This window comes from Perissodus microlepis, chromosome 7 (assembly GCF_051167445.1).
Source record: "Perissodus microlepis isolate ML-2025 ecotype Zambia chromosome 7, ASM5116744v1, whole genome shotgun sequence".
Lineage (NCBI taxonomy): Eukaryota > Metazoa > Chordata > Actinopteri > Cichliformes > Cichlidae > Perissodus > Perissodus microlepis.
In genome coordinates, this window is record NC_140467.1 from 3,122,122 (window position 1) to 3,147,283 (window position 25,162).

Genomic DNA, 25,162 nt, shown 5'->3' on the forward strand with positions numbered 1-25,162 from the left:
TCACAGCAAGCCTAAGGGTCTTCTTACAGTATTTCCCTCTTCTAACTGGTGTTAATGCTTTGCGTGTCATGTTTTCCAATGAAGCACTGCATTTCAGTTGGAAACTTTTAAAAAAAAAAGTGTAGTTTTGTCTTATACGAGGAAACTTTTAGGAAAATAGGAAAGGAAAGGAATTTTTATTCCTTATAAATATATCTGTGAAATTTATATTTGCTGACTCGAGTACACATGCAAATCTCTTGCTTTTGTGCTTTTTTGTTAGGGGGAAATGTAAAACAATACAGCGTTTTTAAAGGTTTAATTGAATTGTAATCCAACCTCGTTTGGCCCCGTCCTTCTCAGTCCCAGAGTTTTTGAAGGAGTGTGCAAACATAAACACGCACAGAGATCACGCTGACCAGATATATTATGTAAGTTTGGCAGTAGCTCATACTTCATATCAGCTCAATTTGTGGCCCGTTCTACAGTCATCTCTTTGAAGCGTGAGTGGTAAAGTGGTGTAGCTGTGGCGGTAATTTGCCCACCCATGCTGCTGTGTGTTCAACTGTGAGGCTTTTACGTATAAATGATGCTGTGTTAGTTGACAGTGTGGCTGATGGGATGGAGCCGAGCTGTCATAACTCTTCTTTACTGGCACATCATGAACCTTGGCAAACAGCTGACCTCTAAGGCTCTTCCTGCCTGTGAGAGCATACTCTTTGTGTGTGGTGTGCACGGGTTGTGCTGTGTTGAACGCGGCATCGTTATGAATATTGAAAGAAAGTGTAGCGGCGGTCTGGTCATTGTCATTCAAATTGCCTATTAAAGAACAGCTGATAAATGATGACTCAGAGTAAAGTAATGAACAATTGAAGGAGACGCCTGCTCCCCTCAAAGGTGAAAACAAAACGGAAATTTGACATGTTATCATCAAGCTAAATGGAAACAAGTTAATTAGAGCTAGAAGCAGGCTAAACTTATTTTCCTGTATCTTTCATTTTCAGGTAAAGACGTGCTCTGCAGACCTGTGTTGACAGCATTTTTCACTACTAGTTACTGTACAAAATAATTGCATGGTTAAAGCTGTCTGTTGAATTCCATCCCGCCTCTTATAATTCAGCTTCTGCAGGAATCTCCAGGCGTGTATCTCATCACTCAGCAGTGCCACACACTTTGGCTTCCCTCCAGTGACTACAGTTCTACCACTGCACCCCCCTGACTTAACTTTCACATACATCAACTCGCAATCAGAACTTGGCTGAGCCACCCAATGTGTTGAATTACACAGCAGTTCCCTGTGATAAGTCCTCTAAGCCTTAGCGATGCAGATTTATGATTGAAATATGTACTGTTCAGTACAGAACAAGAACTGCAGAGTAACGTTGGGCTGTATGCTTCGGCCCAACACCCTTCTTGTGTTCCATTTTTGATTTTTGCATCCTTTAGTAGCCAAAGAATAGTGTGCTTTTGTCGGCTGTCCCTGGTTTTTCATATATTCAAGCTGCAATTGCATCGAAAGGGATTTACTTTGGATTCTTTTCAGCATTCCTGTGTGGTTGTGTCATGGTCCATCCTGCTGTGACCAATGGCATGAAAAGGCACAACCGAGGCAAGACCACATTGTAAAAAGAGTCTGAGCATCCGACCTTACTGAAGCAGCTGTCAAGGATTTGGAAAGTAAAGTTTTCTCTACAGTGTTATAGAGGAGGATTATGCCAGACCAGCACTTCTTATGGACGGGGTTCAGCCTGAGAAACTTTTTCTAGGAAGAAAATAGAGTGAGGGAATGATGGAGGAAGGCAAGTGAGCTAAAGAGAGAGATATGGAAGGACAGCTGTTAGGGGCACACATCCTATAGAGGGGGGAAAAATGTGTGTGTTTATGTTGGGGGATCATGCAGGGAGGTGAGACAATGGTAAGACTTGAGCCTCAAGGCTTAGCTGAAGAACAATCAATAGCCTGTCAGCCCTGCAAATGAAGGAGCAATACCTTCATCTTCCCCGGATGTGCACGTTTCCACATCTTGTCATTTTGATTTTGCTGTCCCAAAGTGAACATACGCATGGAGCAGAGATTAAATGCTGTTATGTCTCAATTTATGCATTTAGAAAAAATGGATGACAATTTTTGTGCTGCATGCTCTTCATAATCCTTACTTGGTGTTAAACGCAGGATGGCACGATCCATTGAAGCACAATTTTACCCACAAAAGAGCCGAAATAGACCACTTCACACTACAGTTTAGTGACTGTTTAAATAGTTTTTAAAAATACCTCTACGCAGAGTGTAACTTTGGACTTGTCCACCAGTGCTGCATTACTTAAGCACTAGTCTTCCTTAGTGGGAGTAAAGCCATCCACAGCTCACTCGCCGATTTGTGCCAGCGCTGGCCAACGGTCCCTCAGTCACAGCTGTGTGAGTTCTGAATGCGCCACAGCTGCGGGACTCATGAGACCCATGAGACAAATGATTATCCATTACCACACACAGCAAAGCAGTGGCTTTTCAACACCTCTTCCTGTGTTTTTTTTTTAATTCAAAACAATGTTGTTTGGGTTTGTGATCCTCACTACAAGGCCAAATATCGTCCTCCCAGTCGGCGATCCTAACCTGAACTTAGTGTCGTTCTTGATCTGTCTTAGCAGACAGAGAGCTGTTTGTTAGAATACCAGGGTCACTTTTTGTTCCTTGTCTGATCTTGAGGAATTTTGTCTAAATGCTGTGAAAGGGCTATCTGTGTCCACAGTGGTGACACGGTATGGCATGTACTGCGTGTTTTACAAGCTAATCTTCTTCCTTAGCAATTGCTGGAAGGATACACATCTTGCATATTCACTTGTATTCACATGCTCCACATGCTGCATACATACACAAACACTGTAAAGGGCCACAGATGGTAAATATAACTCACAGGGTGAGTGATCACATTTCAAGCCAAATTACACTCTGTTTATAGCTATAGGAACATAACTAACTTTGCTGTACGATCACTGATGACCACAAACCAACATCTATCTCCTGAGCGTGACTCACTGTAGGAATGCTCTTCAAGTTTTATACTAAATGAATGTTGACAGTGTTCCTGTTTTTTCTGTGGTTTTTTTCCACGGATGATCTTTAAAGTTGCTTGTCCAGTTGGCTGTCTGCAGTCTCCCGGGAAGAGGAAGGAGACAAGCTTATAATGATGAGGAGTAATGGTGGGACATAATTATATTTGTTATTTGCGTCACTGGAGCCCTAATTAATTCAACTCACTAATGGGAGGAACAAAACTGTCTGTTTTTGAGAGCTGCATTGCTCTTTGGGTTGTTTTGCGTTAATTCTTCACAGCAGTATGCACATCCAGTTTTGTTATCTGACTGGTTTCTTATCCTTTCTCCGTCCTGATGCCGCAGTAACATATTAACGTTATGCTTATTCCTCTGTCACCACTTGACTTCTTTGTGTTCTTTTCTACTGTTCTGCCTTCCCACTCAGCCTCACAGTGCTTTTCACTCTCTGCCTGACCTTAGGCCTTTTGACATTGTATCTTTCAACAGAAATTGACAACCCTGAAGTCAGTCCATTCAGTCTTGTCCTTGCCTTGAAATATTTAATTCAATAAATGTGCTGAAATAAAAAAATAGGCTCAGAAAAGCACTGTCGTAACGATATATTGTAGATTCCATTCCAAGTATGTCTAACCCCAAAATAATATGTGGATTTTAAGTCTGATTAATAGGGCTTTGTTACAAAGGCTGCAAGCCCTATGTGGCCAAGCAGTATATGAACAGTGCCCACAAATATATTGTAAACCAGACATGCCACAAAAACTACTTTGGATACTTTTTTTAAATTATTGCAAGAATAAATGGAATTGAGTATGTCAGTATAGAATGTCTTAAAAGTGATAATAATATAATAGTAATAGAAGTACACCCACCAAAGAACTGAAGATAAAGAACGTCTTTGCTTACGTCTTACTTAAAGCTAATGTTGTTTCTCACATTGCTTTTTTCATGTATTTATTTCCTTAGTGCAAACTTTCTAACCACTCAAAAGCTGCACCGGCAGCATAATGCTTGTTGAGAAATGAATTTATCTCCAGACTACAGTACCCACATGTTTAACATGCAGCTTTCAAACCAAGTCTATGTGGACTGAGATAAAACTCAAACTGTCTGTGTGTGTTTGTCTTGTAGAAAGCACGGCATTGCCATACAGACGTTCTATTGGCAATAGCCAGGGTCATTGTCCTTCATCGAGCTTACGCAGTACTTTTTACACCATACAGAGTGAAACTTTGGCTGCCATTCTTCAAAAAAATGGAAATGAAAATAGCAGCCGTGCCCCCGTTAGTCATCCTGTGGGAAGAAAAGTGACCCCTCTTGTGTGAGATTGATGCGCTAAATCAGATTGCAGACGCCTGCTGCTCCTCTTACCTGAAGGTGCTCACGGAGGACCATCATTCACATTGGAGTGCAAGCGCTTTGATATTCTGTCTACCTTCCTTTGGCTTTTCAACTTTGTGTGTGTGTGTGTTTTTTGTGTTTGATCTCAGTAGTGCGGTAGACAAACATAGCGCTGAGAGGTGTATTCAGTAGTTGCGTTCGTATAACACGGGCAGGCACATTTACTTTTAAGACTTGTCCACTCACCTTGACATGCTTCTCCCATTTAGTTTGAGGTTCAGATTGAGAAACTGTGTTCTGTTAGGTCTTTCAAGGTCACCTGCCTAGGGCTCACTCATTTAAGTGAGTCTTAGGCCAGCTGGTCCGCTATTCTATAAAATCACAGAGCAACAACTGGAGTGTGCTCCTGAGTAGCCTGCTGTAAACACACTCTCCCTGAGGTTGTGTTGTCAACCCTCTTCAGATTTAATAACAACTCCAGGCTGGTTAGGCAGATGCAAGAAAAGTTTTTTCCTTTTCTTTTTTCTTAAATATGTGTTTTATTATTTGAATGAGTTTGTTTCCATGGGACATTTCAATTTATTGGCTTGAGTAAAAATGAGGTAAGGAATACAAACCTGACTCACTTTTTTTTTTTTTTTTACAGATATTTGACCTGCCCAGCCAGCAGCACAGTCTGTCTCCTTTCCTAATTCGCACCCTCCTCAGAAAGGTAAGATTTCCTTTTTCACCTGTAGCACCTCCACCTTCCATCTCCTACGACAGTCTGTTAAACTCGCAGCAAAATAAAATGTAGAGCTTCTAATTTTCTAGGTGGTTTCAGTAGCTCGCCTCCTTTAGCATCTCCTGTGTAATATTCTGTTTATTAAACAAAGACTTCGAAGCTTTTACCTCACAAAAATCTGCATTTCTTAAATGTCATCAACTCCATGCCCAGAGCTGATTACAATCCAGATGCAACAACAAGGCTGATAATCTTTTCCAGCTTACAGTAGAAACTGAAAGTCGTGAGGTTGAATCTGTCTATGCATAACTGAAGGGGCCACACTGATAACTCACCTTGCTTCAAAGAGAATCCCAGCTTAAAGGGGCTAACTAAAATTAGCCAGGCAACAGATAACCTGTGCCTTGAGATCAAAGAGAGGCTGAACTGTCAGGCTCTTTGGCGGCGCCTGTGGTGGCAGAGCTTTAAAAGGAGGAATGCAGAGTGATAGAGACACAGAGATGGGCAGAAAGTGAAGTAAGCTCCAGAGCTATTCATGCAAGGGGATGAGTGTTCAGGAGATCCAGTATCGACATGTAAAGTTCCACAGCAGGAGATCGTTCATGGAGGTTTTGGACTGAAGGGTCAAGGTTTTGTGGGTTGCATATCACACTCCTCTCAGACAGTGCATCTGCTACGCAGAAGTCTGAGCATCCTGGCTTTGCATTCAGCAGGGTCTTTGATCACATGTGTTTATATGTTTGTAACTACTGAGTGGGAGACAGCTTTATTCTAGAGTAATGCTGCTCTGTACTCTGCCACGTCCTCAGATTGTTTCTGGAAGCGTTTCCATTACCAGGAGGATGTGTATATAATTCATGGAACTAACATCCATTATTTTTGTATTGTATATACAGGAGACTGTGTGTGTGTGTGTGAGAGAGAGAGAGAGCGAGAGAGAGACTGAATGGTGTACCCTGGAGCTGGCAGATCATTAAGTTGCATCAATGGATAAGGACAGCACATCTTACAACCTGCCATCCTGAGGGGATCTAGTCCTTTGGTTCCCTATGAGTATTAGTGGGTTTGCACCTTAGTTACCACACTGGAGTAGCTGCACACACGTACGTGTATGTGTGTGTTTGTGTGAGGAGTGTTATTGTTAGCCTCCCTGTTCTTCTCATTGGAACATACTGACTTGATATCCTGCCTGTCAACCATTTACATATTTATCTCCATAGTCAAACAGCGCCACATGCACCCGTGGCCACCGGAGACCTTATGTCTTTAATTGGCTATTGATTGACTCTGCTGTGGTAGTGGAAGACGATATATCACAACAAGGTTGAGCGAGTGGGAGTTAGCAGACACGTTGAGCGTGGAGGTGATGGTGCTACTCCGACTGTCAAATCTGTGACTGCATTATTTATACGTCTCTCATATTTATTTATATAGTAAGGATCGGTGATGCAATGCACAATAGACAGATGGAAATAGAGACTCCCTCTTGGACACAGTTTATTTGCATAGGTCGGTGTACATTGGTTCTGTTTAGAAGAATGGAGTACGTGAGCAGAGTCACTGTATATATTCAGAAAGGATGAGGTTTTCGTTTAACTCACTGAAAGCCTCCATTTAATATGAAATGGGTTTGTCCTCAACATTCTTCACTGTGATTATTTTTTATGTATGTGCAACTGTTTGCATGTGTGTGCTTGTGTTTCATGTTATATTGCAGAACACACTGTTAATGTGATATAATGATCCACTCTGTAACACGAATATAAATGGGAAAAACTGCAAATGCTTTAATTTTCACCTGACAGCTGATATTACGCGGCCTTCACTTTCACTTTCACACACTTTCGCTGCAATTCTGTATTAAAGCCCATTAGAATAATAGCGAGGCTGAGTGAGTTCTAATTTTTCTGGTCATTTATGCTCGAGTGCAGCCAGATCTGGAAACTAATCACAGGCTTGCAAAAAAAAAAGAAAAACTGCAAAAAAAAAAAAATCCTAAAACTTTTCAATTCAATTTTAGTGACATAAATACACAAACTAATGCTAACTTGAGATTAAGATTCAATGTTTATGTGCTGATGTTATAATGATGTTTACATATGTAATACACGTTAAAGTTGGTATAGACAACAAAAGTCCATTATGGCTAAAGTACCTTGTCACGGGAGACGTTGACCAATTGCAGATCTTTTCAAATCAGAACAGGACTCTGTTTTCAAATTCTGGTATTTTCCACTTCGAGATTTCTGCGTAAGTGAGCTTTACACCACACGCCCCCCACTTGTAGAGCTCTACCAAAAAGGTAAATGGCACTAGAGCACAAGGTTTCAGTTACTATTCAAGTCACAGTGTCCGTTCCAAATAAAAGCTATTGTCGACTCCTACCTTGTCAATAGGACTCCGGCATGTTTTGATTTGGCAAAGTTTTACACTGGATGCTCTTCCTGACACAACCCCAGATGGATTTGTGTCTCTGTCTGGTTCAGGTCCAACCCATCACTTGCTAAGCAAATCTGTAAACCTCTATACTAAGATGTCAGTCACAAAGGTTAAAGAGCCACCCTGTCACATAAACAGATACACCATTTCCTGGTTGTTTCTCCAACCTGTTTACTTTGTTTGGCTTGTCTGGCATCTATCCAGACTGCTTAATATATCCACCCAACAGAGCCATGGGAGTCCATCGCTCCGTCATCCTGCAGCCATGCTGCTCCTGTAGGCCAGGAACTGCATCCTAGGAATGTCCCCTCCTGCTGTGTTGCAAACATCCCGGTCCTGTTCCTGCAAATGCCATCCGATTCAAACAGGCTTTGATGCTGTCCTTGCACGTGAATGCTTGTGTGCGTCGAGTGTGTGTACATTGCTCTGTGAATGCTGACAGGCTGCCAGCTTGGGTATTGATCTGCAGCCGTTCCGGCTGGGGCCCAAAGGCCAGGCCGTATCATCTGTCAGTCACTGAGAAGGGCATTACAGCCGTACTGATCTTAGATCACAAATCCCACTCAAAGATAGAGAGAAGGGGGTGGTGATGACGGCGGGTGAGACAGTGAGAGAAGAAAGGCAGAAAGACGGTAAAATTGTGATATAAGAGATATGAATGTTACTGTGTGTCTGTTGCCATTTCTGCAGCTATGTTCTGTGTTAAGGCTGCCCTCAATTCGCTCCTCCACAGTCTTTGTTGGTTGAGACAAACAGATCTTCTTTAATGACCCGTGGGTGAAGACAAGCCTAAGCTCCTGACCTTTTCATCTTTGCGATCACCCACATGCTTTATCCATCCACACGCACATTTTGTCGCTGTCTCACCAAAGTGTCAGCATAATTACACAGTGCTCAGAGCACAGCACTGATACACCTCGACTAATTTACATGCACTTCAATAGCCACGTATACACATAATACACATTTACTTATTGCCCCAGGGACAAATAATAAACCATAATTATGTGTGGAAGATATCACAGCTGTGTTCATAATGGCTGTAAAATGACTTCAAAGGTTACAATATCAGTTAAGAGATAAGGGTGTGTATTAAGCGTGTGTGTATTAAGTCTTTTTCTTTCGTAAGACTTTAAGTCCCTGCGCTGTTTTGATCTTTTCCTAAATTCTGTTTTCTGTGGCTCCCTCCGTGCTATTGTGTTCACTTGCCGCTGGTATAAAATCTATCCATTATAATCGTGACTCAGATTAGTTTTGATTTCAAGTTGTCTGAAAGGCACCGAGCCCTGTGTGGGTTTGGTTTTGTAAGAGATAGACATCGCTGATTGTATTGACGAAATCCAAGGTCGCCACAACTAGTCTTGCATGACTCCGCTCCGCCGTGCTCCTTCACGGTGATTATTCCATTACTCTAAATCTTCTAAATCTGTTCCCACCACACATTTAGCACGCTGATGGGTCTCTGTGTGCCTTCAGTTTAAATGTTTCATGACAGCAGCCTAAGAATGTGGGAGCTGCTGCAACTCGTAAAGCAGGAGTGCCGATAATGGATAGACAGAGGCCCATTTGGATTTGTTTATCTGTTACCTTTTTATCCCTTTTAATGGACAAATGACCTGTCTCTGCACCGTCATAGTGCATTTTGTGCTGGGTTTAGCTGATGAATGTAAATCAGTGTTTAAAGGAGGAATGTTGATATCTTTGCACAATCACTTTAACTTTGGTAAGCTGTTGTGTGGCTGTGTTACAAGAGATACTAGTTCCATTTGAGCTGGCACGTTATTCTTAATGAAGTAAAGCTTTTTCTAGAAATCACGGTGTTTAAAATTTTATTAGTTGGCAGGTCAATTTTATTCTAAACTACAAATACAAATTTTATTTGTCACATACACAGTACAACATATAGTGAACATGCAGTGAAATGCTTGTGTCCTGAACTGAACTGAACTGTGGACAGGGAAACGGCACTGCTAAAATTTCAGCAAACAATCATCATGTTGTGGAATCCTTAACCGTAATGCTTTTTACTGTTGTGATATCAATTATGAACTAACCAATTCCAAAATGTCAATGTATGCCCAAACTGCCCAAACTGACATTTATCAAGTGCCTCTGTGGTGTGACATCAACTTTGAGCTGACTAAATATTTAAAGGTGGTTTGATGAAGAGCTAATAGGCTTTAAATGCATCCATCCATCCATGCATCCAGGGCAGGGCAGGGTCTGGGGACTGGGCCTATCCCAGTTTCCATCAGGTGAGAGGCAAAGTACGCCCTGGACAATTGGCCAGTCTGTAGCTGGGCTGACAAGACTTTAAATTCAACAGTTTTTAGTCCTATTGCCACCGATTTATCAAACACCTATGCAGTCTTCCTCTGCAAACATTTATGAAGGAATGTTTTTCCCGAAGAGCTCGCTGAATTCGATTGTGCTGTCAGTTCATGAAATGTCTTCCCTCCTACTAGATATTCTACAGTCAAGTGTGAGTGGCATCATTGCAAAGTGGAAGTGTTTAAGAAACATAGAAACTCAGCCATGAAGTCAAAGACCACACAGAGTTATAGTACTGAGACACTGGCTGCTAAGACACTTAGTATGAGAAATTTGCCAACAGTCTGCTGACTCAGTAACTGCCGAATCTCAAACCTCCTGTGGCATTAACATCAGCTCAGAACTGTGTGCTGCAAGCTTCAAAGCGTGGCTGAACGGCTCCTGTAGATGTCATATGAAGGTGACCCACCACTTTTGTCTGTACGCTGTGGGGTTTTTTTTTTGGTGCTTTCCTGTTATATATTTTGTTTTCCCCCTAACGTGGAAGGTGGTCAACAAAACGAACAAAGGATCTGTTTAACTTTAGTTCAGTTTTGGAAGATTAAGGTGTTTTGCATGACTCATTGTTTTCCATAGCTCATGTAAATGATTTTTCAAGTGATGGATGTGGCTGTATACTGTAATTCAATATATTCCTACTGTATACGCCATCCTAACAACACTTCATGAGACAACTGAATGTGCATTAGCCTGCATGCCTATAATCACACAGAGTTTGTATTTTATATTCTTTGCACCTAGTTTAGTTTACATATCATCTCATGGCAGTCTATAATTCTTTTTTCCTGCTGTTCTACCTGATCATCTAATTAGCTGTAATAAAGGATGTGCTGTGTGTCTGCAAAATAATTCTTCCAGATAACATCTGTGCTTTTGCGGGAAAAAAAAAAGAATAACGAAAGGTCAATTTCTTTTGAAGCATATAACACATTTACACACCGAGTTACTGAATCAAAACCAGCTCTCGCTGGGAGATATCGACTGAAAACAATCCTAAAATGAGCTAGAACATTTTGTAAGAGCTTCACTAACCACTGAGGGATCAACAGAGATGACACAAATAGTCTTATTTGTTACAGACATGCATGAGCATTGATTGAAGAGCACAATATACCTTATAACATTATTTAAAACCCACTGAAGCTTTTTTGGGGGGACACATCGAACAGAGTGAAAAATCAAGATTTTTATTTCTCCATCACTGAGTATGATTTTTACACTTCATCACAATTTGGTTTTATAATGTGCTTGCTCATAAAATGTGTTTAAAAAAACATGTGGGTTGAATAGAGACCAGTTTTTAGGAGGCATCTCTAAAGCAATTAGTCGAGCAACATCTTGATACAGAAGCAAGCAGATCAACCCATTAGTGAAAAAATATCACAAAAACAAGTGCTTGAAGCAAGCTAATTAAAATTTAAAGTAAAAAAGTGAAAATCTCTCATCTTGGTTTTATCCCACTTCTCTTAAGCAAAATATATATCAAGACCTAATCTATCAAGTATATTCAGAGCTAGGCAACTGAGAGATTATAACTGGAAACCTAATTAGTTGCAGCTGATATAACATCAGCTTGATGTGGAGCTAAAGTCAGTATCAGCACCATGAAGCCCTGTGCAGGAAAAGAAGCGAATGGGAGGAAAAAGGAGACAGTCATCAGATCTTCCAAATGAAACCTTCTCAGAGTGCAACCTGTTCCTCATTTGTCCAAATGTGTGTTGATGTTTTCCTCCTAATAGACATCATTAAGAAACAGCGTTTTTTTTAATACTGTAATGATGACTGCTTATCTACTCGTGTGTTCCTCTGTGCCACATTAAAAGTCGATCTCACTATGGCACAGAGGGCTTTATATGACTTTATACACGACTGTATATGGCGGTGCAGAGGAGTAGCTGTGTGGGTTTGTGAAAGAGGAGGAGGAGAAATTTCATGGTGTCCAAACAGATCTGTGTGTCACCATGGTGAGGTGACGGGGCAGTCGCCACGGAGTCTGTGTGTATGTGTGTATGTGCGCGCGTGTGTGTGTGATGCAGAGTGGTGTTTAATGGCTGGAAGGTTGAGTAAGGATTAATGTGAGATTTCAACCCAATGAGCCAGGGTATTTTTTTTCTGGGCTTGACAGGCATGGCCTCTGTCAAGGCCTAATGGCATGTGTGTGTATTTGTGTGTGTCTGCTAGAACATGTGACCATTCATCCTTTACAATATGATTCATGTCACTTCTCTGTAAGATGTAGCTGCGGGCCAGTCTACATGAAAAGCTTTTACTCCATGTTCCTTTTCCTTCCTGTTTCCTTTCCGGATTGTCACATCCTCCCTAATCCTTTGACAATAGAAACCATATTCATAAATTTATCCTTTCGCTGGCACAAGCATCATCATTGTATCTAAATGTAATATTCAGTTTAGCTGATATAATCTTGTTGATTCTTTTTTATCAAATTCCATCCTGGAGAGAATGTTGACACTGTCCTGATTTGATATGCTGAAATTCTTTTAAACAACAGATTATCTGGTGTTATAGGTCTATGTCTGGTTTAATCTCTGCCTGCTTTGGAACTGTCTTTGTGTGTGTGTGTGTGTGTGTGTGTGTGTGTGTGTGTGTGTGTGTGTGTGTGTGTGTGTGTGTGTGTGTGTGTTGGGGTAGATTTGGAGCTACCGTGCTCTGAATCCCAGAGGGCTTCGTATAGCACATGCAGATAGGCAGATGGGATGTTTTTAGTGATCCTGTTGAATATCATCACTAATGCCAGGGATGATCTGAGATCAGGGGTAACCTTTCACCTCAGAACCAGTCTGTGACAAAAGGAGGCTGACCTGGTTACTGTATTAGTTGTATTTAAAGGAAGCACATGACAGTCTATATAACTTGAGTGCTGTTATGAGTAGAAGATGTCCTCCTGGAGTTTGCAAATACATATTTAGTACCTATTGAAAGTGTTTTCCCTACAAGAAGATTCATAATTAATTTTGTTTTTTAAGTATTCTTACTTATTTCATTATATAGTAAAGGCATTTATACTTGGGCTGGAAGAAGATTAATGGTTACGACAAAATTTTATGGTTAAAGTTAGAGAAAGAAATGCAGGAGTCACAGTTATTGCTTGCAGCATCATTTCAGAGACACATCAGTTGCATATTCACCCATACTGCACAAACTGATGCAAAGATGAATCTGCAGGAGTTGCAAGTTTATAATCTTGAGCAGAAAATCGGCATTATCCTGAGGCCAAATATGATCCTGATAAATTATGAAAGGAGTCAGTGGCTGAGCTACCCAAAACACGCAAAAACACTCTGTTTGGTATGTCTGCTTCTTGCTATCTTACAGGTAATTTTTACACAGCTGGTAAATTGGCTATTGAACGTCTACAAATGTGATTTGTAGTTATTTATGTTTTTTAAATACTGCAAGAGTAAGGCAATCGAGTCCTTATGCCAAGGCTGGAAATTAGGGGTCTGTTTTGGAGGTTGGTGCAGGACCATCATATAGAATACGGATGTGTTTCCTCAGGATATGGTATATCCCCGTCTAATGCCTGATATTGGCCTACACAGAGTCACAGACTCTCTTCCAAGTATGACTCGTAGGTAGGGATGGGTACCGGTATCCGGTGCCATTATGGCACCGGTTCTGACATAAATGGTAGTAACCAGACCGAAAAGCAGCGCACATTTCGGTGCTTTATTTCGGTGCTTTTTTACGTTTCCGAGGACAGTAGGCGGGCCCAGCTTACTGCGAGACCTCACACCATGCACATCTACTGCGGGTGTGGTGCCTGTTATCGGACCCGGAGTTAGCAACATCCCCCAAAAACCCGAAGAGGAGAGTCCTGGCCCCTAGCCCTGCCAGTGTGGCAGGGTGACGGATGATGATGGCAGCAGCAGCCGTTCTTCTCTGCGTGAGTAGCTTAATGTTGGTCGTGTGTAGTTTACGCAGAGTAGGCTAACCACGTTATTACATTAATGCACATAAGGTGAACTGGCAAACACCATCGTAGCTACATGCAGCTGTCTTCTTGTTTGATGGCAGATGCTCCCTTCACCCTGGCCAAAAAGGCTAAAATGACCAAAGAAAAAGTGGAAAACAGCTAAACATGAGAGGTTTTTGGACAAAGTTTGTGTTTTTTCCATTGTTTAAGCACTGCTTCCAGCAAAGAGTGATACCATAAATCTGCTATAGCTGCAGAAAAGGCTAACATTGTTATCTTTTTACAAAAAAAACAGCTGAACATGAGAGGTTTTTGGACCAATTTTGTGTTCTCCATTCTTTAAGCACCGGTTCGAGCACCGTTTAAGCACCAGCACCGTTTCAAAAGTACCAGTTTGGTAGTGGTATCGGATAAAACCTAAACGATACCCATCCCTACTCGTAGGTGTCTGTCAGGCTCGTTCGGCTGTAGGGATTTTCTCTCTGTTTATGAAAAAGGAGATTATCTTCAATGTATGTTTGCTTTGTGTCTTCTGTCGCTGCCCATTAGCCGCTGCAGTATATAAACATGTTTATATTACAGAACATATGAATTATGTTTTGTATGTTTTTACGTCTCTTCTGGCCCCATGAGAGAGAAAACAGCGATGAGGCTAAGGTATGATGCTTGTCCCTAGCAAGGCTTCTTTTGTCTGAAGATCATCTACTACCCAAGCCTTAAGAGGATTACAGCGTTATGACACTGAAGTGGAAGCAAAGTTATTATCTCCTTCTGACAACAAACCTTCATTCCTCCACATAAGCAGACTACAAGCGCCCATGCATTACTGAGCACATATGTCACAAGAACCCGGTGCTTACAGTTCACCACAGCCTCACCTTGCCTGTGATGTTTGATTTACGATCCATCTAAACTGATTTCCGTGCTGTGCAATCAGTGCTAGTCATGTGTTTAGCATTCTTTATGGGATATTTTGATATTTAGATTTACGATGAAGCCACTGTTCCAAAGCCACCTCTCCATCTCTCCAGTGCACAACACATGAAGGTTCTTCTACCTCGTGTGCTTCTGTCACCTCTGTGTCCAACGCGCACACAGATACATTTGTTTGTGTTCGTGCAACCTTAGAGAGAAAAACTGGGAAGGTTTTTAAAGGGATATTAAAAAATGGTAGTGCACAAGTAAAAATTAATTGAAAAATGAAAGAGGCACGAGAAGGACAACCAGGTGGTGAGTTTGAGACTTTCCTCTACGTTTTGTGTACATGTCTGTACTCCAAATTGCCATGAGCTGCTACATAAATTGGAATGGAAACCACAGCTGGCCGTGATAAATCCCCTCTGATTTCTTTGTGGGAGAAGTTAGGAGGGGGTGATTTTTTTTAAATCATACATTGCAGTTTTCCAGGTGGACTTATAAGTTTCTACTTTCATATAACACCACTATTTGGCTCATGGCTTTCGAAAAAAAAGGGTGGGGTGGGGAGAGGGGAAAAAACCCCTGGTATTTCTATAAATAATGGTTTGGTTTCTCCTTGGCAACCTTCGAGGCTGAGCACCTGGCATGTAGCACACCCTAAAGTGTCTTTAGAATTTATCTGGTCCTGCACCCAACAGTATTCATCACAATGTAAAACACTGTGCCTCTGCAATACATCATAATCGGGCCACAGGGCCACCGTAAATCAAAAGTACAATGCCCTTGACGTCTGCACTTGGCCCATAAAACAGCATTTTTCTCTTCGTGCCCAGTGGATGGTGTGAGATCCTTGCTGACCATCCTGTGTGTGTGCGTGCACGTTTTGATGTGCCATGTCTATATGGGAAGCTATAGGGAGTTTTGAGCGGAGTCCTGGATAATAAGCCCGCATTGTCTGTGTCTACATCTGTCTGAAACCTGACTGAACAGTGATTTATGATCTCTACCGGCTCAGTGACTTTAGTCCAGATTCGGTGTGGTCTGTGAGCTGTACAGTCAGTTATACTCTTCTACCAGGAGTATTTACATGTCACAATTTCTGCCAGTATATTTTAAGCCTGGTGGTCTGTTAGGCCAAAGCCGACCCCCCATGCCAGGTCTGTGCTCCAGGGATTTTACATTTTTTAAACTGTTAAATCAACTGAGCTATCCAAGTAAGAACCAGGCAAATGTTATGAGCGAACATTGTTTTTTTTCCCTGCTCAGTTATGTCCACAAATCAAGGTAGGCTAAATCATTTATATCCATATGTAAACAAAGTTGAATATGATTCAGTGCTTTCCTGCCGCTGTAAATATAAACACATTACTTTCATTACTTTCCAACATCACAAGTTGGAAATGACTCCCTTTCCTCCCTGAACAGAAGGAGAAAGCAAACCTATAACAGGCCTCTTCTGTCTGTGCCACCACGCCACACAGTTATAGTGACTGTATAGTGCTGAATGAGTCATGTGCGACATTAAATTCTGCCGCAGCTCCTCTGGCAGAAACCTTTCAGGCGGTCAGATATGTCTGTGATATTTAAATTGACGAGGCACGTGAGCAGATGTGTGCCAAATTCATTTTTGATGCAGGATAAGGGATTCATTTTAGCAGAAGTCTATTGCTGTATTAGCATTTAAGAGTGTAGAGAAAATGAATTTAACTTTTCGATTGACTTAACAGCAGGAAAACGATGGTGGTGGTCACATGTGTCCAGCTGGTTTCCACATATGTGCCTGTGCCTGCTGCACATCTAAGAGCACCTTATTCTCATCTCCTTTAATTTCCTGTTCTGTTTAAATATCTTGACTGAAATTTATAGTTTATGAATTCATGTTTTAGCACAGCAGGGCTTTTACCTTTAAGGAGAGTCAAAAGGTTTGGTTCTTTTGTGCTGTTTAACGAAACAGGAAGCATGAGTTAATTTTAAAACACACACAAAACGGAATATTCTCAGTATGCCGTGTCATTTGTATGCTTGGCGAGAGTTTGTTCTCTCTCTGGGGATTACAGAATAACTTCCACTAAACTCCTGTAGTTGTTGTCAGCCTGCTGAATAGCCCACAGAAGTACAAGCAGCTGAAAATCTGCAACAAGCAGAGGGTGCAGGAGCTGTGGCAGTGGATTAAACACAAAGCCTTGGGCACGCGGAATAAACTGCTCTAAATTGATTTGGGCCATGCTGTTTTTACTGAGAATGTTGCTAATTGCTTTTCATTAATGCAGTTCCATTGCCTATGTACTTGGTAATAGTTCAATAAACCTCTTTTAGACACAATGCTGATTCATTCGCTTAAAAATGCTGTTAGTAGTACCAGTTAAGAGGGTGTGTACACATTCAGCTGGTATAGCACTTCACTGATTCCAAGGTTGATTGTGCTGTTTTTGGCGTAAATACCCCGTGCTTTAGCAGCAGTACAGAGACATCAGTACAGGCAAAACTAAGAGGGGAAATCAGCTGGTTCACAGGGATAGCTGTTCACTAATAACGCTTGGATTTGGACCTCAGAAAAGAACATTTTCAGATTGATTTTTAAGGTTTTTTTGAGAAGGGTTGTTCCAAAGCACCAACATTAAACACAGATATAATACTGTGTGTTCGGCTTCTCATTCATAAAAATATTTCAGACGACCAAATAAAAGTTTAGCTGTTGTAAATCTGGGTGTGAAAACAAATTTAGCGTCAAGTGTGTTTTGCCAATTGGAAAAATGAAAAATAGAGTGAGGGCTGCATCATTAAAGCAAAGATGTGCTGTGACAGAAATAAAAGGGGAATAACAGACAGTGTTCAGCAGGTGATTTTACACTGCTGGGAACTACAGAGCACGATCACCTGCAGTGTTGTGTGGAAAAACTGTAAGTGATTATCTTGGAACAACAGAAGTGCTGAAGTTTGCCTGTCAATAAAATAGTGCATTGGTATGCGTTGATTATAAAGATGCGGGTGATTTGAGTAGGGCTGATTTTGGAGCTTTATTTTTAATTTATTCCTGTAATTATTTGGTGAAGGCTGCGAGGAATATTATCTGTCTTTGCAGAAATGTTGTTGAGAAAACTAATTTTGACCTGATAATGACATTAAATGTTCACCTAAAGCAGTGCAGGTCTTCTTAATAAGGGCCCTCAATCTACCTAATACTTGTAAAAACACTCAAAATGTCATGGTGGCACTCGAGGGAAACCAGATCTCTCCTCACAGTATTGATCCTCTGAGGACCATGAATGGCTGTAAAAGTTTAATGGCAAAACCTCAAATATTTGTTAAGCTATACTAGTGTATGCCATGAAAATCCAAGCAGGAGAAGGATTACTGGCATGAACAAGTCTCAAGCTTAACTCTCTAAATATGAGTTGACATCCAGCATGACCTGTGACTTCTTGGATATATGTGATTACATATATCAGGTATTAGCTAGAGCAAAATGTAACCCCTTAGAAAATGGAGGTAAAATATCTAACATGTAGTTATTGTCGAATCAGAAATGCAATGTCAAAGAAACTTGTCAAAACTTTATATGTTGACAATTTAGACATGTTGTATATCTATTGTATAATCTAGGGCTGCACAGTGAATCAATCCCAATCTTGGCTTCCCACAACTAAATGAGCATGATCTAGGGATGTTTACAGTGCATGCCAAAAGCAAATCAAGCTCTCTTTAAATCAGGAGTGTTTGTCTGCATGTGCCGACTGTTCTGTTCTGTTTTCTTTGTATCATTGTGGGGTCTTTACCTTAGAATACAAAGCACACTGGGACAACTGTTGTTTTGATTTGGCGCTATATAAATAAAACTGAATTGAATTGAAATGAATTGTTCCCTGCACTGTGAAACACCGTTACGTTTCCTGGATGTCATCTAAGTAAAACTACGTTAAACGATACATATACAACAAAATTCAAATGTCGGGCTCAGCAGAAGGTGAAGAGCTGATCCCTCAAAATGGATCATCATCCGTTGTTTGGAAATACTTTGATTGGATTGGTAAGCGATGTTACCCATGAAGAAATCATAGATAAAGAAGTCAAGTCAGCACCACTAACTTATTTATCTGCAGGAAAAGACACTACAAACTGCAGTATAGTGAATGCATGAAGGCCAAGAAAAACAGTGCAAATCATCCAACAACTCAGACGTCCATGAACCTGAGCCTCATCGTTGTGTTCATTCAGCTCACAAAGATGATGCAGTTGCATTCTCTTTGTCCAAAGACGTCTGTCCACTAAATACAGCGTCTATTAAATGTTTCAGGATAATTGTTAACATACTGAACAACAGAGATGTTTTTCACGACGCACAGGTGTAAAGATCTGTGTTGTGTGTAAAAGGAGAAGACTAACACAGCTGCAAAGTAGTTTGCTACAAATTTTATTCACATCACTCATGCAGGTATAAGTGATGCATGTGATGAAGCACTTTTAATGGTCATTTATTTAGAGAAAAAAAGAGTCATTTCTTTTAAAATATTCCTCATTAAAATGAGCATTTCACTTGGACAGATTGTACCTGGCTTCTTCTAACAGTCCTTCTCTGGGCATCGATTAAACCTCTAAAAACTCATCTCTCTTCATCAAAATAACATATTTAGTGACTTCTTTTCTCAAAAAATGAATCCCTTGGCCTAAATGTAACTCTGCATTCTTCACTGCAAGGATCTATAAAAAATGAAATGTGAAAATTAACTGACACGTTCTCTGGCTGAACAGTTTTGCTAAGAAGATAAAGGAAAACTATTCTTCACTTTTTAAAACAGGAGGTATCATTCTGTCAGAGGAGAGAAAAAGACATAGAAGGCCTCGTAGGTCTAAAACTATCAAATAAAGCTTTTATAAGGATTAACACCTGTCAGGAAGCCTTTTATCCACAGTAATTTAGTAATTATATATATTGGATATTGATATTTTTATTCTAAGAGAAAAAAAATTGACAGTACACAGCAAACCTTGGTCTATTCGCAAGTTAAAAATATAAAGATAGCTAACTGTATTTTATATTCTGCTAGCAAATGTGAGCTGATGGATCATTTCAGGCAACAAAAAAGGCAAAACCCACAGGTTGTATTTGGAGGTGTTTCACACAGCAAAAGGACAAAAAAGGGCAAGGTCACTATATCTGTATATTACTGCTTCACATTTGGCCCAAATGCAATCATGAAAAAGCTTTTTTGCATGAACTTTGACCTGTGAGTGCCAGCGATAGGGTTTTTAATCAGGGCACGTGATTTTATGATTACCGTCCTGATGTAGAGAGACTTGCAACAAACAGGAAAAAACAGTGCGTCTGTAATCCTCTGCATGCTCAAGCTTTATGAACAAACACTGTATCCTACAAGTGGTTGCAGCATGACACTCAGTATTTATGTTTGTCGAGTGTCTTCCACAAGTAATTACTTTACTGTCTTCCACCCCAACACTGAGCTTTTGGTGGAGCTCAGAGCTCTTATGATTCCACACTGTGTTTTCTACGTTTTGATCACCTACCAGCTCCCCTCCCGCAGTAAACTCACCCCACACATACACACCTGCTCTCCTCTCAGTGCTCTCAGCAGGCCTGCTGCCAGTCTCCTCAGCAGTCAGCCAATCAGTCCCTGCTCTGTAGTTTAGATCAGACAGTGCTCCCCTCATTGGCTGACTCAGAAACAGGCAGCCAGGCTCGCAGCAGTGTTTGGAGAGAATGGTCCTCAATTGTTTTGTTGTAGAATCAAGCATCCTGTATTCAGGGCAGGGCTGTTTCATTAGTTTAATGCTTCACCAGGTTAGAGGCTTCATTAGCTAAATGTACCCTTTCTTCTCTAATCAGATCAGCAAAATCAGATCAGCCCGAATCATCAAACACTATTTTCGTATAGTAGATCACCTGCAGTATCAAATACTGGAAGTAGCGTGGTTCTCTGAGATTTTTTTGAAAACTCTTTCTGGGTTTCAGATTCCATTTTTCCCACATCTCCCTCATTCCCATCTTCTCATTCAAATGTGTACAGTTATTGCTTTTCCCCAAAAAGATTGTGCATGCCAAATATGTCAAAAATTGCTTTTTTTCTGCGCTCCTGTTCACTTTGCATTCTGTACGTCTCTACTTCTGTTTGTCAGTGTTTGTGTGTTTCCTTTTCCCTGTTTTCTCATTCATTCCTGCCCAGTGCTGCAGTCATGGCGAGGAATGCATCCACAATTTGGCTCGCAGTATTTCTCAAAGGACTCTGAGGAGAAAACTCAATCTTTGTGGTTAATTCTAAAAAGACAACTAAGGACTTGTGTGAACGTAGCCTGCAAAAGTCAGCAGATAACCATTTTCTGCATCAATCCAGGATTTTAACATCGCTGTTGGTGTTTGGTGACTGATGATTTGTGAACATTGTGCAACTAAGATGAAGTGAATAACTCTATTCTGCTACCAAAAAAGGGGGGAAAGTCTTACATTTTTATAAGCTACATCGGCTGTAGCTCTTTTTAGACCCTCTTTATCACTCTAATGTTGAGCCCATGGGTATTCTTGAACCTCTGACCTCAATTCATACTGCTTTTCTTTTCGCAGACTGCCTCCTTCCTCTGGTGCGATGGAGGTGAAGCAAATTGATAAGATGTCCTGATAGTTAATTTGGTAATGTTGCCGGCTGTTCATTTTTGCCAGGCAAAAATGGATTTCTGAGGCTTTTTTGTTGCTGTCTTTTCACTGCACTGCCCTTAAAAATGTAGTGCAGTGTAGATTCTTCCTATTTCTTTGTCTACGAGTGTACAGCACGGCAATATTTCCATGCTTCTCCATGTCTTTCTGTCAGCGTTTTTTTCCGTAAATAGTAACTGATTTCACGGTAGAGGTTCAATCTAATCAGTCCAGACATTAAACTGTGTCTTATATTTCCTGCTGTCCAAGAAATAATGAATTCTTTGCAAGGCTGATGATTATACAGAGTACCTGACACACATGAGAGAGAAGCGATAGCACAGTAGCATGAACACTGCAATAAACCACATAAAAAAGGAGGAAACATTACATTCTATTTGCATAGTAATTCATTTTTGCTCAAAACTCACAAGTGTTTCTACTTAATCAGAAACTGATGAATAAGTAATAGGAACTAAGCCTGCTTTCTCTGCTCTTTGGGGAACTGGTATGGTTTTGAGTGCTTCATAAACCGAGTATGTTGGACTATCGTGAATTGATATGATTTACGTTTTTTATAACTCAAACAGGTCTAATAATGATGTGAAAATTTTGTATATATTCTTTTCTTTTTACGGTATAAATTAAGTCAGAAGTTGTTAGTAAAATAGCCTTTTTGTACATTTTTTCATTTGTCTCATTAAAATTGACGTCTAAGTAGTTTTTGTTATGTGTCTGCCACCAGATAAACACCATACAGGAATCACATACCTTTTTTAAAAATCTCTTAAACTAAAACAATGTGACATCTTACACCATGTCATTATTTACTTAACAAACCCCAAGTCAAAATGGAAACGCGGTATTTGAAAAGCTAAGTACACTCTTACTGCTCTCATAGGAATAAAGATGGTAGGTAACAGCCAGCTGCTGTTAATGAAATGTGCTTGATTAACAGATTATCAGACAGTGTGAGCACTTCTATGAAAGCAGAAGTTTTGCTGGTCTGGAGCACTGAGGTGTCTTTTAACAAAATGCCAAGGAGGAAACACATTAAGAAATGATCTTAAGGATGGAATTGTTATTTGCTATTAATGGTTATAAGGTCCTTTCCAAACAATTTAAATACCATCATTCTACAATGATAAAGATTATTCATAAGTGAAAAACATTCAAAAACAGCTGTTAATCTTTCCAAAAGTAGACATCCTAGCAAATTCACCCCAATGATCACAGAAACTATTAAAAAAAAACAAGAGTAACTACTCTGACTCCTTAAGTCTCAGTTAGCATGTTAAATATTAAAGCTTATGACAGTACAGTAAGGGTTGCAAGGAGGAAGGAATAAACCCAAGTGGTGCATGTGAGCACCTGTCAGCCTGTCATGGTAGTGAAGTGTTGGTGATTTGGGTTTGTTTGGCAGCCACAGGACCTTGCACCTTGCAGTTGCTGAGTTCACCATGAACCAAAGTATTCTAGAGTCAAATGCGAGGCCATGTGTCAGATAGCTTGAGCTTGGTTGAGGTGATACAACCGGAGAATGATGGCGAGCACACCAGAAAATCTACAACAGTGACCCAGTCAAAAGTCTAGACCTCAACCCAATTCAACTACAGTGGGACCTGAGGACAGCTATGCAAAAACAAATACCTGCAAAGCTCATGAGGTTTGCAGCATGATAGCCATTCAGAAAACGATTATTTCATAAGTTACAGCTGCTGAATGGGGTTCAAGCTATTGAACAAGCTATGGGGTGTTCTTAGATTTTCATGCACCTACTTCTGAATTTTGGCTTTGTGTTAAATAACCATATGTCTTGTGATTGTATTTGACTAATGGTAAGACTTGTTAAGGACCAGATGTGTTTTTGTGTATTATTTTCTGGGGGCAGCTGTAACTCAGGAGGTAGAACAGGTCAATCCCTTGGTGCTTCCACTCTGCGTTCGATATATCACTGGGCAAAATACTAACAAAATACTGATGCATCCATCAGAGTACAGATGTGCGTGAATGTTAGATTGAACAGAGAAAACTGCTTGTGTGAATTTTATTGAATGCTTTGAAGCTCAGGTAAAGTAGAAAAGCGCTATAGAAGAGCTAGGTCCCCTGCCTGCCATTTTGCAATTACTTCATTAGGTCTACCTTACTAGTACCGGGTTGGACCCCCTTTTCAGAACTACCTTAACGCTTCTTAAAGATTCAGCAGGATGCTTCCAGCACCTTGTTGAATTTATGCATAACACAGTTGCACACATCAGTGATGTGAATTTCCTGTTTCACCACATCCCAAAAGTGCTCCATCAGATTGAGATGTGGTGACTGTGGAGGCAACTAAAGTAGTTTAAGACCATTTGAGCTTTGTCACATGACATGCTATCCCACTGGAAACAGCCATCAGAAGACGGGTATGCTGTGGTCATAAAGGGATGAACATGCTCTGCAACAATATTTAAGCAGACTGTGGGGTGTTTAAATGATGCTAAAGTGGTGCTAAGGGCCCAAACTTTGCCAAGAAAATTTGCCCCACGCCGTTACACTACCAGCAGCCTGATACAGGGCAGGATGGATTCATGTTTCCATGATGTTTATGCTAAATTCTGAATCTGCCATCTAAATGTGGCAGCAGAAATAGATACTCATCAGACCATGTAATGTTTTCCCAATCTTCCTTTGTGTAATTTTGGTTAACTTATTTGAATTCTAGCCTCATTTTCCTGTTCTTAGCTGACATTAGTGGCACCCATTATGGTGTTTTTCTGTAGCCCATATGCACATATGACATGTGTTTTCAGAGATGTGCTTCTGCTTAGCTTGGTTGTAACCGGTGGTTATTGGAGTTGATTCCTGCCTTCTTATCAGCTCGAAGCAGTCTGGTCATTCTCCTCTGTCCTGTGGAATCGAGGTATGTGCATCTGCCGTTCCCTGAATAATTTCTCTTTTTTTGGACCCTTCTTTGTAAACCCTAGAGATGGTTGTGCAGGAAAATCTCAGTAAATCATCAGTTTTTGAAATTCTCAGATGAGCCCATCTGGCACCAATAACCATGCCACATTCAAAGGCACTCAAATCATCTTTCTTCCACATTCTGATGTTCAGTTTGATCTTCAGCAGGTCATCTTGACCGTGTCTACGTGCCTAAATGGATTGAGTTGCTGCCATGTGATTGGCTTGTTAGTTATTTGAATTATCAAGCTGTTGAACAGACGTGCGCAATGAAGTGATTTTTTTCTCTATCTATATTTATTGACTTTAAAGGGATTTCCAAACAAATAGTTGTACTATTATCTAGTTTACTTCTTTATTGTCAAAATTGTATATTTGCAGTAATAACACTGTAAGCAATAACCTATTGGTATTACTGTGTTTTCATGTTGCTTTCTGTATTTCAAAGCAATCTAGACATGCAAAAAGGTGCAAAAAGAAAAGTCTCCATGAATCGTAATGGTACTACACTGATATATTTTATATATCTGTATGCTTAGAATTGAGGTTGTGATGCTTAACTCTGTGTTAATCTCCAGAGGTGAAACCAATGGGACAGTGCCAGAAAGTACAGCGTTGTCACTTTAGGCTGCCTCCAAAAGCAAGTCTGTCCCTGTCAGCTACCACTTGCTAAATAGCATTAAACAGTATTTGTATGGTTTAGAAAACTATTTTGACCTCTATGTATAATTCCGTTTTTGTTCTTCTATAATAATGCAACGATTATCCATGGGCTTTTAAGGCGTAATGGTAGGGTGCTTGATTGACAGGTGTGCTGACACAGGGCGCTGTAGTGGGTTGCTGTCTGCTATAACTCACCT

The 25,162-nt window shown here is 40.5% G+C and overlaps 1 protein-coding gene across 1 annotated transcript in view; it reads left to right on the forward strand.

Moving 5' to 3' along the window:
• tspan9a (tetraspanin 9a) overlaps window positions 1-25,162 on the forward strand; it is a 185,923-nt gene that overhangs the window by 43,647 nt on the left and 117,114 nt on the right. Inside the window, exon 2 of the mRNA XM_084932812.1 lies at window positions 5,017-5,082. The gene's annotated coding sequence lies outside the window, so the exon portion shown is untranslated. The remainder of the gene's footprint in view (window positions 1-5,016; window positions 5,083-25,162) is intronic.